This window comes from Sus scrofa, chromosome 14 (assembly GCF_054392235.1).
Source record: "Sus scrofa isolate SSC_HxYL_T2T_F1_AM1 chromosome 14, Sscrofa_HxYL_maternal_Yorkshire_Landrace_v2.0, whole genome shotgun sequence".
NCBI lineage: Eukaryota > Metazoa > Chordata > Mammalia > Artiodactyla > Suidae > Sus > Sus scrofa.
This window is the reverse complement of record NC_139396.1, coordinates 152194925-152215934: the sequence shown is the minus strand read 5'-3', so window position 1 is coordinate 152215934 and position 21010 is coordinate 152194925.

Genomic DNA, 21010 nt, shown 5'->3' with positions numbered 1-21010 from the left:
AAGATGAAAAATTCTGGAGATGGATAGTGGGTGCAGTGGGGGGAATGGTGTCCCCCCACCGCACCAAATTCATGTCCACCTGGACCCTCAGAATGTGGCTTTATTTGGAAATAGGGTTTTTGGGGTTTTTTTGGTCTTTTTTTTTAGGGCGGCACCCACAGCATATGGAAATTCCCAGGCTAGGGGTCGAATTGGAGTAGAGCTGTAGCCACCGGCCTACACCACAGCCACAGCAACGCGGGATCAGAGCCACGCCTGTGACCTACACCACAGCACATAGCAATGCTAGATCCTTAACCCACTTAGTGAAGCCAGGGATCGAACCCAAATCCTCGCAGATACTAGTCAGGTTCCTCAACCACTGAGCCAGGACAGGAACTCCTGGAAATAGGGTTTTTGTGAATAGAACTAAAGTATATCAAGATGAAATCAACATCAATTTACGGTGGGCCCTAAATCCACTGACTTTATAAGAAGAGGAGAAGGAAAAAAAATAAAAAGGAGTTTCCACTGTGGTTCAGCAGTATCAAATTCGACTAGTATCCATGAGGACTTGGGTTTGATCCCTGGCCTCATTCAGTGGGTTGATCCGGCATTGCCAGGAGCTGTGGTGTAGGTTGCAGACGTAGCTTGGATCCTGTGTGGCTGTAGCTGTGCTGTAGGCTGGCAGCTACAGCTCCAATTTGACCCCCAGCCTGGGACCTTCCATATATGACATGAATGTGGCCCTAAAAAGACAAAAAAAAATAAATAAATAAAGGAAGAAAAGGAGACAGAGACATGTGCAGAGGAGAAAGCTGTGTTAACATGGAAGCAGAGATTGGAGGGATGTGGCCACAAGCCAAGGAACAGCAGGACCCATCAGAAGGTGGAAGAAGTAAGGAAGGTTTCTTTCCTGGAGTTCAGAGGGAGCCTGGCCCTGCTAACACCTTGATTTTGGACTTCTAGCCTCCAGAACTGTGAGAAAATTAATTTCTGGTGTTTCAAGACACACAATTCATGGTATTTGTTATGGCACCACAGGAAACCAGCAGTGTTTCTCCAGGCATCTGGGGACACAGGCTACTTCCAGGTTCCTTTCTACCATCATCATGTTCCCAGATGGATATCCAGTCTTCATGTCCCCTGAGCAACAGGATGGCAAGGAAAGAAAAAGATCATTCCTTTTTTTTTTCAGGCCACTCCCACAGCATGTGGAGGGTCCCAGGCTAGAGGTCAAATCGGAGTGCAGCTGCTGGCCTACGCCACAGCCACAGCCACACTGGATCGGAGCCATGTCTGAGACCTACAGCACAGCTCACAAGGCTCTCTAGCCAAATGGGAAACTGAAAACCAACCTTGAAGCAAAGCTCCAATAGAAGCTGAATTTGAACATGCTTAACTCTAAGCCTAAGGGAGACAAAGTCCTCCCCTCTCTCCGCTGAATTGAAAAGAGCAAGAACCTCGGGGCAATGGGCAGTACACCTGCCCACCCAATCACAGCGGAGATGTTGGAAAAGAGAGCTTCCTGCTCCCCACTCCCTGCGGTGCTGACCGCACATATGTGGTCAGCATCATGTGTGAACTCAGGAAGTGAAAGAAGGGTGGGGCCTGGGCCCTGCCTTTAACATCCGTTACCCCTACCCACTGATGAGCGTGGTGCAGACTGTCCACTTCTCCCCTGGGGAGAGCAAGGATGATGGGACTATTTCTCTGATATTCTCCCAAATGGGAAAAAGAAGCAGGAATCTTCGTCCCTGTGTCCTGAATCTAAAGAGGAAATTAATGAGGAAATTAAAATTTGATCTGGTTCTCCTTAAGCTGCCAGATATTTGAAGGTTGGGGAGGATGTTCCTGGGATGAAGAAGATGTACAAAGGCACAGAGCCACAAAAGATCAGGGCAAATCCAGAAAACAGCCTGTAGTTCACTTTGTTTATAGACTAGTGAATGTGTAGAGGAAACCACAGAAGTGTCTAGACAGGTGAGCAGAAACAAAGTGGTTTGTGAAGATGGATTCGTTTTTTTGTTTTTACTTTTTTGTCTTTTTTAGGGCCGAGCCTGCAGCATATGGAAGTTCCCAGGCGAGGGGTCAAATCAGGGCTGCAGCCGCCAGCCTACGCCACAGCCATAGCAACTGTGCGATCTGAGTCACGTCTGCAAACTATACCACAGCTTGGAGCAACACCAGATCCTTAACCCACTGAGTGAGGCCAGGGATTGAACCCACATCCTCCTAGATACTAGTTGGGTTCATTACTGCTGGGCCATGATATGGGAACTGTGTGAAGATGGATTAATTTGAAGAAAAGTGTCTGCTATGGTCTGCATATTTGTCACCTCCCCAAATTCATATGTTGAAATCTTAAGCTCCAAAGTTGATATCAGTAGGTAGAGGCTTTGGAGGGTGCTTAAGTCATGAGGATGGAGTCCTCCTGAACAGGATTGGTGCCCTTTTAAAAGAAGGACCAGGAGTTCCTGTGGCTCAGTGGAAAGCAATCTGACTAGCAGCCATGAGGATGCAGGTTCGATCCCTTGCTCAGTAGGTTAAGGATCTGGCATTGCCCTGAGCTGTGGTGTAGGTCACAGACACGGCTCAGATCTGGTGTTGCTGTGGCTATGGTGTAGTCCGGCAGCTGCAGCTCTGATCTGACCCATAGCCTGGGAGCTTCCATATGCTGCAGGTGTAGCCCTAAATAAAAAACGAAAAGACACTTCAGATCCATTAGCAGTCAGTTGCCCATTCCTCCTATCCCAAGCCTCTAGTAACCATCAATTTCCTTTTATTCTTTACAGAATTTCTGGACATTTGCTAGCAATGGAATCATACAATACGTGGCCTTTTGTGTCTGGCTTCTTTCATGCGCTTGTGCATTTTTTAATATCGCTCTGGTCGGGCAGTCAGGATTAAGAACCACTGTGCTAGAGGAAGTCCCTTCACAGAAACAAGAAAACTTCCAGAGGAATCCCTCAGAACCTAACCTATGTTCAACCCACAGCAAAAAAGAGTCTTAACAGCTCCAGCAGAAAAAGCTGATAAAGGGCTCTGATTGGTCAACCCTAGGTCACACATTCACCCCTTGGCCAATCCCAGTGGCTGGGGAATAAGCACATGATCACTCCTTTGCATGTTATCCTGAGGAAAATGGGAACATTGCTGAAGGATTTTAAGTAGTGGGGGCGACATAATCAGATGTAGAAACATCTACTTACTTAGGAAATTTATTTATTTATTTATTTACTTTTGTCTTTCTGCCATTTCTTGGGCCGCTCCCGCGGCATATGGGGCTTCCCAGGCTAGGGGTCTAATCAGAGCTGTAGCTGCCAGCCTATGCCAGAGCCACGTGGCTTGGATCCACTACACCACGGCTCATGGCAATGCTGGATTGTTAACCCACTGAGCAAGGCCAGGGATCGAACCTGCAACCTCATGGTTCCTAGTCAGATTCGTTAACCACTGCGCCACCACGGGAACTCCCCTTATTTAGGAAATTTAAACTGCTAAGGAAAACCAATTAACCTTAAGACCCAGCATAGCGTCTGCTGCAAAGATGCTACTAATAAAAAAAGATATTCTCTGTTATGGACTGAAGTTTTGTACTCCCCTCCCCCTAATTTATAGGTTGAAGCCCTAACTGTCAAAGTGGCGGGTCTTTAAGGTTTAAGTGAGGTCATGAGGGTGGGGCCCCCATGATGGAATTAGGATCCTTATAAGAAAAGGAAAGGCAGGAGCTCCAGTTGTGGCTCAGCAGGTTACGAACCTGGCAAGTATCCATGAGGATGCAGGTTCAATTCCAGGCCTCCTGCAGCGGGTTAAGAATCCAGTGTTGCCATGAGCTGTGGTGTAGGTCGCAGATGAGGCTTGAATCCGGTTTTGCTGCAGGTGTGGCCCTAAAAAAGCAAAAAAACAAAACAAAACAAAACAAAACAAAAAAAAAACAGAAGAAGAGGAAAGTCAATGAGAGCTCTCCCTTCACCATGGGAGGACACAGCAAGAAGGCAGTGGTCTGCAAGCCAGAAATAGAGCCCTCATAGAACCCAGCAATCCTAGCACCCTAATCTTGGACTTCCTAGCTCCCAGAACTGTGAGAAATAGATTTCTATTGTTTAAGTCAACCAGTCTATGGTATTTTTATGTTATGGCAACCAGACCTGACTAATTTTTTTTTTTTTTTTCTTTTTAGGGCTGCCCTGAGGCATATGGCGGTTCCCAGGCTAGGGGTTGAATTGGAGCTGCAGCTGCCAGCCTACACCACAGCCACAGCAACTCGGGATCAGAGCTGCATCTGCGACCTACACCTACACCACAGTTGACGGCAAATGCCAGATTATTAACCCACTGAGCAAGGCCAGGGATCAAACCCACGTTCTCATGGACACTAGTCAAGTTTGTTAACACTGAGCCACATAGGGAACTCCTAAAATATTTTCTAAGTCCAGTTATCAACATATAAGAGACACAAAAGACTGAGGATCTAATTAAATGACACCATGAGGATGTAATTGATCAACAAAACCCGGGACAAACTACATGTTTCTTTCTTTTTTTTCTTTCAGTAAATAACCTGCAAGGAAAAGGAAGAGATAGGAGAACCAACAGATTTAAAGACATTTAAAGACAAAGCAATAATCACAGCGTATGGACATTATTTAGATCCAAGTTTTTAAAAACGTGACATTTATGAGACAACTGGAAATCTGAACACTAGATATTCAATATTAAGGAATTATTGTTAATCATTTTTAGGTGTGATAATGGTCTTTTTTAAACACTTACCTTTTATAAATCTACACTGAAATATTTATGAATGAACTTACAGGATATATGGAATTTGCTTCAAAATTATCTGAGTGGGGAATGGATTGGGCTGGGAGAGGGAGCTGGCCTGGCCTGGGTTGACGGTTTTGGGGGCTGGGGGAATAGAAACACATGAACATTATAGCATTCTGTCTTGTCTTCTTTAATGTATGTTCAAAATTTAAGGAGTTCCCACGGTGGCTCAGTGGTAACAAACCTGACTAGTATCTATGAGGACTCAGGTTCGACCCCCAACCTCATTCAGTGGGTTAAGGATCCAGTGTTGCCATAAGCTGTAGAGTAGTTCACAGATGCAGCTTGGATCCCATGTTGCTGTGGCTGTGGTGCAGGCCGGCAGCTGAAGCTCCAATTTGACCCCTACCCTGGGAACTTCCATACGCCAGAGGTGTGGACCTAAAAAGACAAAAAAATAAATAAAGAATAAAAGTATATATTAAAGCAGACCTGTCTCCATTTCTTATAGTTGTTTGAGTCTTTGTGTATATATGAAAGTACTAAGACTGTATATCTCTTATTTGTTTACTTATTTTTGCTTTTTATGCCACAGCCATAGCAATGCCAGATCCAAGCTATGTCTTTGACCTACACCACAGCTCATGACAATGCTGGATCCTTAATCCACTGAGCAAGGCCAGGGATCGAACCTGTGCCCTCATGGATACTTGTTGGGTTTACTACCGCTGAGTCACAACAGGAACTCCCTACATTTCTTTTTAAAAGGAAAAAGAAAAAGAACACTCTGGCTGTAGTGGGGTGGCTAGGCAGAGAGGTGGAATACTGGAGGTGGGGAGCCCAGTTAGAGGCTGTTTTTATGACCTTAGGAATGATGGTGATGGCAGAGGAAAAAAGAAAAAAAAAATTAAGAGATACTTAGAAAGTAGAACACTGGGTATTTGATATATTAAAGAATTACTGTCAATTCTTTTTCGTTTGGTATTCAGGTGGGCACAGAGGGTGACAGAGAGCTGGGTGTAAATTTCGAGGCCCAGTGTCTGGCTTGAGCAAGTGGGTGGTGCCATCTTCTGAAGGAGTAAACATCCAGGGAGGAAAAAATTTGAGGGAGAAGATGGTGAGTTCCAATGGAGACACAATGACTTTGGGGTCCCTGTGGGGCATCCAGGTGGAGCTGTCCAGTTGGCTAAGAGGCCTGGGGAGAGGTCAGGCAGACATAGAAGGCTGGAACCTACTAGTATAGAGCAGGTGGTGGAGACCAGGAGGGAGGATGAGATGGCCTGGAGAGGGACCAAGAAGGAAGAAAGGACCCCGGAGAAGAAAGGAAATCTGGGTCCAGAGGAAGGCCAAGTTTAAAGGAGGGCTGGAGAAAGGCAAGTCCACAAGACTGGCTGGACGAAAGCAGCCAGAAAAGTAGAAGGAGAATTAAGGAGTTTCCATTTGAAAGAAGATGGAGGGAAAGGAACAGGAAAAGGGTCAACAGTTTTAAAAGCCACAGGGCATTCAGAGGCAGAAAGAAATGAATACAATTCATTGGATTCAACCATACAGACATTGTTTATGATCTCAGTGAGAGCGGCTTCCGGCTGCTGAGCACAGAAGCCAATTATTGCCTAGGAATGAAGAATGAACTGGGGGAAAACAAAGATACTTCTGATGGCCTGCTCTTCCCTCCACAGCCCCTTCTGAGGGAGACAGTCCTGTGCATGATTCTTTGGCCCTAAATAGCCACATCCTGTAATATGAGGTCAGAGACCTGACTTGTCTCCTCTGTTGATGAAATTACCAGGCTAATTAGGTTCCATCTCTCTTGGGCATCTGTCTGTGGAGAGTGGGAGCTGGGCTAAAGATCCTGAGGTTGACTGCAGCTGGCATGGTCATTATGGGATGGTGCTAGGTGAGAAGGAGAGAGGGGAGAATGGAAGAGATGGTCAGAGAGAAACAGAGGAGGAGAGGAGGACAGGGAAGGGAGGAGAGGAGAGGGGAGGGAAGATGAACATTGAATCCTGATGAGCTTGCGATCCTGATCCCAAGTTTCTATGGGACTAGCTGTGTTTTGGTGTCTTATCTCTAGATCTGTACTTGGTTTCCACCGTGACCCTGCAAGAGACAGCTCCCTGTGTCAGTCGGATAGGTCTCTATTCCAAAGGAACTTGGCAGAACAGGAAGTGAAGAAGCAGAGGTGGTGAGTGCAGACAACTCCTTCAAGAGACTTGGTTTCGTAAAGGAGGGAAGAGAGGGGCAGTAACTGGATAGTGTGGTGAGAAGGACTTAAGGATATTTTAATGCTGATGGGAAAACAGAAAGAGAGAAGTTGGACACACAAAAGAGCTGAGATGATGGATAAAGGAAGGTCTCAGAAGACGTGGGAGGTGAGATCACCCTCAAACAGAGCCCATGAGCCCAGTGCCACTGGCACTAATGCATCAGTGCCAAGTCAGATGCGTCTGACCTGCATCTGCTCCCCAGGCCAAAGTGGGTCTCTTCTCAGCCGCCCCTGTGATCATGCCTCCTGGTAAGAGAGAAGCTCATGAAGACTCCGTGTTCTGTCTTAATCCTCATGCCATCCTATCAGGCCTTCAGTAGCTTGGGGCACAGACTTGCTAAGTCACTGCCCAGAAGCATCTGACTGCTGTATAGGGTTGCTCACCCATCACCCAGCTCTAACGCAGAGCGCCAAAGATGGCCTTGGTTATATTCTGACTGTTTCTAGCTGTATCTTTCAATATCTGTACTCTAGGATAACAGCTCACTTAAACATTATAAACACTAATTTTAGCAGATGAGTTGGGGAATAATAGTGATGTCCAGGGTAAAAATGATATCAAACAAGGAATGCAGAATTGATGATAAATTGCTATTTTCCTTTATTTAGACTACAAGGGAAACCCATAATTTTCCAAAAAGTTCAAGGAACGTAACAATATAAGACTTACAAAGTAAGAGTTTGCTGTTTCATTTCCAGAGAGAATCATAAATAGATTATAGAATCATTTATAGATTATAAATAAATATGACGTATATCTCTCAGACCTGAGAGTTCTAACATATGATATACACATAAATACAACACAAATTTCATTGACCTTCTTGTCCATGGCTTGCTTTTCCACTTAACAGTACTCAAAATGGAATATACAACCAGATAATGCCAATAGCAAGATTCCCTGGGTGTTAAGATTATGGAAGAATTTTTTTCATTGCATATATTTTTTGCCTTCTGAACTTTCTTTCTTTTCTTTTCTTTCCTTTTTTTTTTTTTTTTTTTTTTTTGGCTTTTCTGGGGCCACTCCCATGGCATATGGAGGTTCCCAGGTTAGGGGTCTAATCAGAGCTGTAGCTTCTGGCCTAGCAACTCGGGACCTGAGTTGTGTCTGCAACCTACACCACAGCTCACGGCAACGCCGGATCCTTGACCCACTGAACAAGGTCAGGGATCTAACCCGTAATCTCATGGTTCCTAGTCGGATTCGTTAACCACTGAGGCATGACAGGAACTCCCCAAATTTTCTTCAGTAGAAGAAAAGCTCTATCCTAGCGCACAGATATTGAAGGATACAGGTAGAAACAGTCAGAATATAACCAAGGCCATCTTTGGCGCTCTGTGTTAGAGCTGGGTGATGGGTGAGCAACCCTATACAGCAGTCAGATGCTTCTGGGCAGTGACTTAGCAATGTCTGTGCCCCAAGCTACTGAAGGTCTGATAGGATGGCATGTGGATTAAGACAGAACACGGAGTCTTCATGGGCTCCTCTCTTACCAAGAGGCACGATCACAGGGACGGCTGAGAAGAGACCCACTTTGGCCTGGGAAGCAGATGCAGGCAGTAAATTACTTCTAAAATCAGAGTACATACACACACACACACAGACATATATGTCACCCACTCATGTATAATCTGTATATACATACATATGTGCACATATATAATATGTGTACCTGCACACACACACATATACATATATCTACAAGCGTATTTGAAAACAAGAGACAAAAAGATGAATTATCTATATCCTGGTTAGTTTCTCATTTGAATGAGTTATCTACATTGCTACTAATGTTGACATCACTACAGAAATCCATTGGGATGCATGGTGAAATGCAGGCCCAAGTCTTTTTTTTTTTTTGGGGTCTCCCTGAGTTCCCTGGGCCAGGGATCAGATCTGAGCTGCAATTTTGACCCATGCCACAGCTGCAGCAATAACTGCGGAAAAACACCAGATCCTTAACCCCCTATGCTGGGCTGAGGATCAAACCTGCATCCCAGGACTCCAGAGATGCTTCAGACCCTGTCACACCGCAACTGCAGCCCAAGCCTTTAGAAACCAAGTCTCCTATCCCTGCTGCAGGCCCATGGCTATCTGTCTCACTCACTGCTTGCTGCCATCACCATCCACTTGCAGAATCCTCACAGCAAAAGGCAATAATAGATGGGGAGAGAAATTGTGTTACAGACCTAAGTGACCCTTCTGGACAAGCCCAAGGATTAGCATTTGTGGGTCAAAAAGAAAAATGAATACAAGTCAAGAATGTATTGGTTCAGACACAGTTGCAAGTGAAACACAACACAAAACAAATAAGAAAATGAATTGGTTTACATACTGCAAAGTCCAGGAGTTGATATCCATCAGGCATGGTTGGATCCAGGAGTTCAAACCCTGTTATCAGAAGTTGGTCTTTCACCACCTCTCAGCTTTGTTTTCCTCTAGTTGACGTTGTTTGGGAGTAGGTTCTAGCTGCATGATAACCCCTGGAAGCTCCAGGTTCTGAGGCTCTGGTCAACCAAGCCTGAGAAACGGCATAAGAAAGGGAGGAGTTTGGTCCATTTGAGCCACATGGCCTGAGGTGGAAGATCCGAATTTTCCCAAAGTAAAACTGAGGGTCTTCTGTCAGCAGAAGAGGAAATAATGAGCAGATAACAATTTCAGGTGCCATACTGGTGATCACATTTTTTTCTGAGATCTCCCTTATCTGTGGGGAAGTCACTCAACCTCTCTGTCTCTGGACACTGATATGCATATCTGAAAATGAGAAGGCTGTACCCCCAAATCTCTAATGTCCTTTCCTAGACCAGCAGGGAGCTCTTAACTGTTCTTGATAGGAGGGTTGACCTGCCAATCCACCACTATGGAACCTCCCCTTTCCACAGAGGGAAGAAGTTGCTTCTCACTTGAATGTTTCAAATGCAGGCTTTAGGCTTTACCACGATGTTGAGTTTCTTCTCTGCCCAGACCTTGCCCATTTTGCCTGAAGAGGGGCAGCTCTAGTCCCAATAGGAGGAATGATGGTGAATGCTCTGACTTCCCATAATTACTGCCACCAGTAAGAGCTATGGGAGAGGGGGAGCTGCCGGAGTGGGGTTTCTTACTAGGTTTCTAAGAAATAAGCATGACTCATCATTCATTTTTCCATTTTCATACGAGGATAAAATAGCCCTGTCTCACATGATGAAATTTTATTTTGACCCTGCTCCTTATAAAAGAATTAAAATATTAAGAACATTTGGCTTTCCCCCCCAAAGTCAAGACTGCATTGATAGGAAACCAACCAAGAGACGTGTGGGTCACATCATACCATCGTCTCAAGTGGGTGTGGTCAGTTCCCTTTACTGGAATAGAATTCTCATCAGATCGTGAATTAGATTATTTCTGATTCACAAATCTCCCCAATTTGAGAAAGTGATGGTCTTATTTATTCACGGAGTGAAAGCATGAATGAATGATGACTGTTTTAATCTTGAGGCCAGTACCACATCCTGGACTCACTTTTTTTCACTTGGTTTTCAAATAAGGTCTTGGTCTTTGTTAGTGTATCACGTGTATTAGAAGAAATAAAAAGTAATGAAAGAGGTAATTCATTCTGAAATGGAACCCCCAGTCACAAGAATGACTTCCTGAGAACACGGGAAAGGATTTCTTCCGACTGGGGTAAAAATGGAAGGCGCAGTCATGAGTCGCCCCCTACCGCACAACGAGGTGAAATCACTCACTCCAGGGTTTAATTATTTGAGTGCTTCATTAGGAACCATGGAAGCAGAATGGCATGAGTCCAAGGGGAAGTGGCTTGCTAAAATGCACAATGAGTTACTGGGGATGCTGGAATGAAAAGCTACGATCTCAGGACTCCAGGGTCTGATTTAACTAAGCCAACATCCATCCAGGCCAGAAGCTGCCTGGCTTAACCTGTGTTCATAAATTAACTGCCCCCTCAACCCCTGCCAGAGATTTCACTGTCAAACAGCTTTTGGTAAAGCCTGAGCTCTGAAGAAATATTTTGAGTTTCACATTCCAATGTATCACAAATAAAATCACATATATAATAAAATAAACCATCTCAGCTGTACATTTTGTACTAATTAATGTTATTCTTGAGACCCCCCCCCCTCCTTTCTTCTTTTTCCTCCCTCCTTCTCATCATCATTTTTTTTTTTTTTTTGGCCACACCTGCAGCCTGTGGAAGTTCCCGGGCCAGGGATCAAACCCGCCCCACAGTATCAGCCCAAGCTGCTGCAGTGACAATGCCAGATCCTTAACCTGAGCCACAAGTGAACTCCTCTTCCTTGTCATTTTACGAAACTTTTTTTTTTTTTTTTGCTTTTTAGGGCTGCACCCCCTGCACGTGGAAGTTCCCAGGCTAGGGGTCGAATGGGAGCTACAGCTTCTGGCCTACATTACTGCCATAGCAACATGGGATCTGAGCTGCATCTGCGACTTACACCACAGCTCAGGGCAATGGTGGATCCTTTAACCCACTGAGTGAGGCCAGAGATCAAACCTGAATCCTCATGGATACTGGTCAGGTTGGTTTCTACTGCGCCACAATGGGAACTCCCCATTTTAAGAAACATAATCCTTAAGACTGTTCATGAAATGATTATGAAATGCCATTTTATTTTTAAACTATATATGTTATAAAATTTTGATCATTAGGGTGAAATATAATCAAAAATAAAAGTTACTGTATTTTTAGTATTTCTAAATTACTGTATTTTTAGTATTTCTACTGTATATTTAGTATTTTAAATCCTGAGGATTTAAAAATATATTGGAGATAATGTTTTGTTTGGTTGGCTTTGGTGTTTTTTTGGCTGCACTCACAGCATGTGGAAGTTCCCAGGCCAGGGATCAAACCTGCACCACAGCAGCAACCTGAGGCACAGCAGTGACAATACTGGATCCTTAACCCGCTGAGCCAGCAGGGAACTCTGTCATTGGGAATAATGATCATTTTGTCTCTTTTTGTCTGAAAGAACTTTGTGACCCAATAATTCATCAAAATTATCTTTAAACATATTTTAATATAACTGGACACTTAGGAAGAAATTTATAAATTATGCCATGATTATAACTATGTCAGAGAGTGGACCGAGTCATCTTAGAACTTTCATTATTCAGGCAAGAGTCTTCATGTAGGCTCTTTTAGTTATGAAAATTTGGGGCAAGTAGGCTCTCGTTTGCCATGAGTAGAAGGTGACATAAAGCTTTTTCAAAGGATTTCTTCCTTAATGCCTCTCAATAAGCAAATCCAGTTGCCAAGGAGAAAGAATATAAACTTGTCTAATAGTTAAGAGGCCCCTTGGGGCAAAGTCTCCAGATCCCAGCCCTTTCTCTCTGAAGGTTCAAAGACGGGAAAACCTGTTGGGATAGAAAAAAGGTCGCTGACAGAAAAGAATACCAAAGTCCGGGGGGAACTCTGAGCGAGATCTGAACCAGAGAGCAGGGGAGTGGGGGGTGGGGGAGGGGAGATGGGTGGGAGGTGGCAAGGGGATTAGGAAGAGTTCATGGGAGGACATACCTGGCGGCCCACAGATAGAGGTCCACAGGTAAGAACTGGTTGATGGTTTTCAGCCGCATTCTCTTAAAGTGTGCTAAGACACTTGTTCAGGTGAAGGTGTTCAGAAGAGTCTTGTTAATGGTGAGAAACACCTCTTCTGCATCACACCTGGGAAGGAAGGTGAATGGCCAACGTGCAGCCCCAGGGAGGGCTTCTCAGGCTCCCTCCTGGTTTTGCCACTTGACAAAGGCCATGAATTTGTGGGCTCCTCTTCGTGCAGGACGTGGTTTACACATCTTTTTTTTTTTTTTTTTTTTCCCCCAGCCTCACCCACAGCATATGGTGGTTCCCACACTAGGGCTCTAATGGGAGCTACAGTTGCAAGCCTACACCAGAGCCACAGCAACGCCAGATCCATGCCGTGTCCGTGACTTACACCACAACTCATGGCAACGCCAGATCCTTAACCCACAGAGCGAGGCCAGGGATCGAACCCGCGACCTCGTGGTTCCTAGTCAGATTCGTTTCCACTGCACCATGACGGGAACTCCTGCATATCTTCTTCTTGCCCCTCGCAGCAGCCCTGTTTCTTACCTTAGGTAAAGTGCTTATCTTCTTATGCTAAGAGGGGTGTGGTCTGCAGTCCAGTGAACAGGAAAGGTCTACATTTCTCACTCCTGGGTGAAAGCCTGGGCTGAGAATTCACGGGGACCACAGGCTGGTTCCGTCACGGTGTAGCTGGGGAGGAAACTCTGGATCCAACTGCTGGTTGCATCAGTGTAATCCAAGAGGGCCTTGAACTTGGAGCCTGGAATGGGGCCCCAGGTGGTGGCCTTAGGGATCCAGGCCAAGAATGCAAAAGAGCAGATGTCCACCCAGCAAGGAAGGGTCTTCTTTCAAAGCAACACTGAGGTGCCTTGGAGGCACTAGCTGGTGAGCAAGTCCCACCTCCTGTTCTCTCCTCCTGCACGTGCAGTAGGACAGAGCCCACTGAGCCGAGTGAGTGCTCCCGGAGGGTCTCAGACAACTCAGGGGGGAAGGGAGAGGCCTTGCCATGGAGACACTGGGCTTCTTGCCCATAAGGGCCCTCAGGTGCTCCCACAGCTAATTGGAAAAATGAGAGAGCTGACTGAATGTGGACCCCAAAGCGCTGGTTGAAGCAGATGAAACTGGTTACAAGGTCTCCTCATTTACCTTGTTTAAAGTCCCCCAAAAAGTAATACTATTTTGTTTCAACAGCCAGCTGCCCTCTGCAGGCCTATGGTCCTGAGATGAAGCTGGTACCATCTCAACGCCTCTGTCTTTAGGGAATCATGTTGCTCAGACCTCTCCTCTTCCCCACGGCCTGTGCTGAAGGTGTGGACATTCTGCAGCCTTGTTTGGAACCATGTTACTCGGCGTCATCCCCTCGGCCCCAGCAGATTTGACCAAACCTGAGTCCCCCGCCCAAGGCAGACAGCCCCTAGACTAGTCAGTGAGCTCTCTGTCCCGGTGAAGAGAGATGTGCTGTTGGCCAAACCTGTGCTCAAACATTTAAACTAAAATGCGTAGGGAGTGAGTTGCGGAGGAATTGGAATCTTCCTGCACTGCAGGTGGAACTGTAGAAAGGGGGCAGCCACTTTGGAAAAGTCTGGCCGTTCCTCAACGAGTTAACATAGGAGTTCCTGCTCTGGTGCGATAGGTTAAGAATCCAAGTGCAGGGGCTCAGGTCGCTGTGGAGGCACAGGTTGGATCCCTGGCCTGGAGCAGTGGGTGAAAGGATCTGGTGTTGCTGCAGCTGCAGCCTAGGTCGCTGCGGTGGCTCAGATTCAATCCCCGGTGTGGGAACTTCCATATGCCGAGGGCGTAGCCAGAAAAAAATAAAAAAAGGTAAACAGAGTTTGCAAGGGACCCAGCGTGTATATTCCCTTGGGGCTATACCCAAGTGAAATGAAACTGTATGTCCACACAAAAATGTAACATGCAAATGTTCACGGCAGCACAATAGCCCCGAAGTGGAAAAAACCCAAATGTCCATAAACTGATGACTGGGTAAATAAAATGTGATATATCCACACGATAGATATCTGTCAGCCATAAAAAGAAGTACTGATTCATGAGGCACAGGGATGAACCCTGAGAACATGACATTTAAGTAAAAGAAGCCAGTCAAAAATCAAATAGTGAATGATTTCAATATGAAATGTCCAGAATAGGTGAATCTATAGAGACAGGACATGGATTAGTGGTCGCCAAGGGCTGGGAGGAGGAAGAGGGTTAGGAGGAAATGAGGGGGAAATGCTAACGGGTGTGGGTTTCTTTTGGGAGGGATGAAAATGTTCTAATATTGGTTGTGGTTACAGTGGCACAGCTCTGAATATATTTAAAAACACTGCAGTGTACATTTTAGCTTTTTACTTATTGATTTATTTATTTTGCTCTTTAGGGCTGCACCTGAGGCCTGTGGAAGCTCCCAGGCTAGGGGCCGAATGGAACTGTAGCTGCTGGCCTACGCCACGGTCACAGTCACATGGGATCCAAGTTGCAACTGCGAGCTACACCACAGCTCATGGCAACATGTCCTTAACCCACTGAGTGAGGCCAGGAATCAAACCCGAAACCTCGTGGTTCCTAGTAGGGTTCGTTTCTGCTGCACCATGAAGGGAACTCCTGTCTCTAACTCACACAATCTAAGCCAGCAGAAGCACACCCGAGTCCTCCAGAAGGCAAGAAAGCAGCCCCAGCAGCCTTCTCACTTGAGAGCTACTGCCAGTGTTCACACTATGCACACGCAGGAGTGGTCATTTGAAGCTAAGCAGTTCCAAGAATCTATAGAATTTAAGGAGCCACATTATAGGTATTCCCAGCTTGTCCACTGTGAATTCCCACGTGACTGATTCCCAACTGAGGCCTTTTTGCTGGAAGTTTGTCTATTTGGTCACACCCTTCCTGTATCAGTAGGGGAATGGTGGGAAGGCAGGTGGGCGGGTGGGGTTTCTTGAGGCTGAGCATGGATGCCTGTGAGGCTCTAGACCACGAGTGGGCCCTGGCACATGCTCTGTCTAGATCAAACCCACCACTCCCTAGGATTGAATCTGCTTACATTTTGCTTAGAAATGTATAAAGGGACCTCCTTTTTTTTTTGTCTTTTTGTCTTATGAGGGCCGCACCTGCAGCATATGGAGGTTCCCAGACTAGGGGTCAAATCAGAGCTGTAGCTGCCAGCCTACGCCAGAGCCACAGCAATGCCAGATCCGAGCTGCGTCTGCGACCTACACCACAGCTCAAGGCTGCTGGATCCTTAACCCACTGAGCAAGGCCAGGAATTGAACTGGCAACCTCATGGTTCCTAGCCAGATTGTTTCCACTGAGCCATGATGGGAACTCCAAGGGACCTCATTTTTGTGTCTCAGTTCTGGAACTGTACGCCCCCCTTCATCATTGCTTTTTCGTCTACCTAATATTGAGGGGTCCTGAGGGTAACTGCCATGGTTAGGTACCAGCAGTCAGGGGCCCTGAGGGCCAGTGTGTTCCTACAGCCCATTTCTATATTCCTTTGTGTTTACCAACAGCAGGTTTCAGTTCCCAGGAACCACGCCGAGGTCATTCTTCCTGAAGAGTCCACCTCACAGCAGTTGGTATGGCCAGTGGTTGCCAACTTGAGTGCTTCCCTGATGGCATCATGCGCCCTGATTCCTATGTCCTCATCATCGTTGGGGAGGGAAGAGCAGAGCAGTTGCAGGGAGAGCTGGCAGCTTAGCCCAATGGCAGAGCCCAGGCCACCCTGCATCCCTGCCTTCCTTCAGCTCTTGATGCCCTCAAGGCCTGGCCTGGTGTTTCCTGGGTTCCAGGGATGAAAAAGCTTTGCAGTCAACCCTGCTGCTCGAGGCCCTGTTCCTTGCAACCCTAAAATCCCTGCCTGGAATGCACTGTAAAAAGATGTCCTCTGGGCCTGAGTGTGTGTGTGTGTGTGGGGGGGTGCTGCAGGGATGGATAAGCGGTGGCAGGGAAGAGAGGAAAGAGACTTGAGCAATTACCCTTCGCCTGGACTCTGCCCAGATGCCATCTTGAGGCTGGAGAGCAGGACAATACCACAGACCTGTTCCTTGACCCCTTTCTCCTTGTCATCGGGTGGTGTGTAGGGAAGGACGGTAGAAATGATGCTCCCAGTTGGGCAAAGTGCTGAGTCCAGGATTAGATGCGTCACTGCACATACAGTTAGGTACTCTTATTGCCCATCGAGCTGAGGGAGAAACCAAGGCTCAAGAAGGTTAAGAGCCCGACCTGAGGTCGCAGAGTTATTGAGTGAGGGAGCTGCAATGGGAACTCAGCCGATGTGACAGCAGAGCTGACTCCCAGATGCTGCCCTTACGATGGTGTGACGAGCACAGGCCAGGAAAAAAGGGACTTGAGTGTGCATTTGCACGAGGGTCCTGGAGGCAGCCTACACTGCCTCTTTGGAACAAAGGGGTCAGGGGCTGGGGACCTTGAAGGTAAGTCACCTCTGGACTAGACACCACAGGGCACTGCTGGCGGTCTTTGAGCAGCAGGATGAAAGCCTTGGATAGGGTGGGGAATAAAACAGGATTTCAGCAAGATGGAGAGAACGGGAGCAGGGAAGCAGGCCCCTCTTCGCACTGCCTTTTCTCCCGCTCATATGTTCCACCCCGCGAGGCTGTGGTGGCCCAAGCACCGGGGACACAGGCCTTGCTCTCTCAACTCTTGTCTCCCAGAAGGAAGGACAGGGGGATCGAGACCGAATTAAGTATTTACAGGCCAGTGGGACCTGAGACTTGCCATTTGGCAGCTGAAGGTCAAATCTGGCCTGCAGATGGGTTTCGTTGGTCCTCCTGGGTTTTTTAAACATTAAAAAATATTTTAAAATTGAGAGATCTCACAAAAACAGATTTCTGACCTTTCTTGAACATTGGAAAGCTCTTACGACACTGTCCTCATATGGCAAACCCAGGCTGGGATCAGGCAGGGGCTGTCTGCCCCCGTCCCCCCCGCCGCCCCTGTGACAGTTGGCTCTGCCGCCCCTCCACCTGGTGGCCTCTGTGAGCGTTTGGGATCGAGCCCCATGGAAGGCTTGTGCTGTCACAGCGCTGACTTGGTGCTGAAGGAGCCCTGGGCGTTGTGTTCGAGGCTCCTGGAGGAGATCAGAAGGATGTTGACTCTCCTGTGGGCTCTGTAGGCAACTGTGCATCTAAGTTTGGTGTTTGGGAGAAAGCAGGTTCCAGCAACACAGATCCAGAGTTGACTGGGGTCTGGGAAGTGGAAGCCAGTGACCCAGGGAGAGTGTCAAGAGTATGCATCACCAGTCGGGGTTCTCCAGAAGTGTGTGTGTGTGTGTGTGTGTGTGTGTGTGTGTGTGTGTGTATAAAAGAGATTTAAGGAACTGGCTCATGCAGTTGTGGGACAGGCAAGCAGGGTTGGCAGGCTGGAGACTCAGGAGGGAGCTGACTCTGCAGTCTGGAAGCAAAATGCCTTCTCTTTCAAGAAATCTGTTAGTGGTCTGAAGGCCTTCAACTAATTATTGGGTGCCCGCCCACATGAGTGAGGGTCATTTCCTCCATGTTTACAAAATACCTGCACAGCAACACCTAGACTGGGTGTCTGCTAAAGAGCTAGGTACTATCTCCTAGCCAAGCTGGCGCGTGAAACCAACCATCATGCCTCCCTGTTTAAAGGTGGGCAGGGGAGGTGAGTCTGGGCAGCTCTGCTGTGGAGGAGGTCGGGCAGGCCACAACAATGGCTGCGGCCTGGGCTCACAGGAGTGGGCAGCGTGGGGGTGGGGGGCATGCTGCAGTGGGGGAGCAGATGGGGGGGGCAGGTGGTGACTCCAGCTACTCTTTCAAGATATTTAATAGTGAGGGGGATACACTGAGGATGGAGAAGGAACTGCCTCTTGTTTGCACTTTGTAGGCTCAGAACAAGGAAGGAGCCAGGTGAGAAAAAAGAGAGGTGGGGTGGCGAGGAACAGGGGAGGGGCTGGTGGGAGGCTCTCTCTTTGCAGAAGAGGAGACCTTCTTCCTCAGCAATAGGGCTGTGGAGACAGCCCAGAACACCAGGGCCAAGTGCTGGCCAGAGCAGGCGAGGGCAGGAGAGGGAGTGTTGCAGAAAAAGGCCTCTCCTGCCTGGAATTCTGTTTCCAAGGCCTTCCACATCTCCTAGTACCTCCTTCAGGCTGCCTTCCAGACGCACTGGGACCTCGCACCCCCCGCCCCCCAACGCCACGCTGTCCTGGGGACCCGAGCAGATGACCTGAGGCTGCCTCCCCTTCCCTTCCACTGAGAGCAGATGGCACCAGCACTGGCCTTGCCTGCTCTCCCCTCCGGTTCTGGACCTTTCTCGCCCTGATCAGTACTTTCCCCTGGGGCCGAAGCAGCCCTTCCTGGTCTCCACCGGCTCCTAGTGGGCAGCGCTGGACAACAGGCAGCTTGAATGTCAGAAAAGTAGGCACATGTCCAACCTCACACACACACATTACTGGAGGAATTTTTAATTTTTAAAAAAGCCACAAGAGTATAACATGGCAAATTCAGATGATCCTTATTCTTGTGGCTTGCTGTTGTTATTTTAAATTAGATGATGGGGAGGGACCATGATTATTCTACACTTTGGGTCTCCAAGAGCTTGATCCAGGCCTGCCTTGCTCCCCATTTCAGCACGCAGATGTGGTGGCACAGCCAAGAAACAGAGGGGCAGCTCAGGAAGGGCATGGGAGGCACAAAGGGTGTGTACGCCTGCGGGGCTTTTTTTGTGGCGCCTAAAAGTTCAAAACATGCTGGAACACGGAAAGAAAGGTATTTGCCTGGGTGACTCAGACATGTTCCAGCATTTTCCCACAGGCTCCTGCACGTCCCAAAATAACTGCAACCCTGGATCTTGTCCCCTGGCGTATGATTACATTTGTATAATGTTACAGAGAGTGGCCACGCTCCCATGGGCGTCGCAGGGATGCAGAGCCCATGACGGAGCTCTGACTGCGTGGCTGGAGAAAAAGGAAGCAGGGAGACCACCACAGTACAGGGGCCCGCTAGCCGGAAGCAGACAGACCACCAAGTGGGGACCTCTGGTGGGCACCTTTCACAGATGAGGCGGAGGCCCAGAGAGAGAAACAACTCGCCCAAACTCACATTTTGGGACTACAAGAGAAAGCCTGTGGGAGAGCGGGCCCTAAACTCTTCTCAGCTGATGCTGGTGTTTCTTTCTGAGTAAACCTCAATTTAGCGTGGGGATCCTAAGACCTCAAGTCAAAGGAAGCTTAAGGGCCTCGTCGCCATGCAGGGGGCCCCTGTGCTAGGTCTGGACAACGGTGTAGGAATCAGGTGGTGTTGGAACGGACCTGCCCTCAGGGGACTTACAGTCTTACTTAGGAATTGGCTGGAGATGTTAAGACAGCTGGATGACAGCTGGGTCCTGGCAAAGAGACTCAAGGGGGTTCTGGGGAAGGAAAGTCTGAGAAGGGTGCTGGGAAGGGAAGCTCTCACAGAGAGGTGGGCCTCGAGGGTGGGCCAAGAAGCAGGTGGGAATGGCTGGAGGGGAGCAGAGGGCGGTGAGAGGGAGGAGGGGCGCTCCAAGAATCTCTGGACACCAAATCCAGGGAGCCAGGTGGCCAGCACTGAAGCTGTGACTCTCACTACAGACGTCACTACTTATAAGTTCCAAGCCATTTGTTTCATCTGCGAGGTAGGAATAATCTCATAGGATTTTGACACATTAAAAAACAAAAACAAACAACCAAAAAAACCCCAAAGCCCGCGCTAAGGAAGAGGTGAGAGGTTATTTTCAAATTTCTCTGGTACTTACAGAGTCCTTTCCCTCTTGGTGCTAAAGAAGAGGGTGAGACCGGCACGGGGGTTGATGTCTCCTGGGCTGGATGCAATCCTGCCCCTGCCCCTGTCCCTGCGGGCACAAGCCACTTCCCGTTTCCTCACCCGTCGCAGGAGGACGTTAATTACAGCTAACACTGTCACCGCCGACACTACTTTCACTCCTTCACATGTCCGATTTCATTTAATCATTTTCCCCTCCATCTCACAGCCGAGGAAACCAGGAAGGAGAAAGAAGGCTGTGCAACTTGTCTGCTGTCCCAGAGCGTTTCCCTGAAGCTTTGATTTGAACCCAGGAGTTCTTAATCAAGCCCTCAACTACAATGGCATCCCTCATCCACCGGGAGGATTAAATAAGCCAAAAGCCCGACACTAGGGAGACACTCAGCAGATATGCGTGCCCTGACTTCTTCAGGAGCCAAGACAAGCCACATTACCAAGAGCCTTGCAGTCAGCCCCAGGCCTGGCCTGTTACCCTATGCAAGGCCCAGCGACCACGATCATAGGTGGGTAACTCCTGCCCGATGTCCATGTACCATTGGGGTGACTGAAAATATTCTGTTAAAGGGCTTCCTGTGGATGATCTTTAGTGATGAAACACCAACCTAGTTCAGTAACCACTCGAGAAGTCTTACTGTTGTGATCCACTGAGAACAGATGCCCAAGTCACAGAA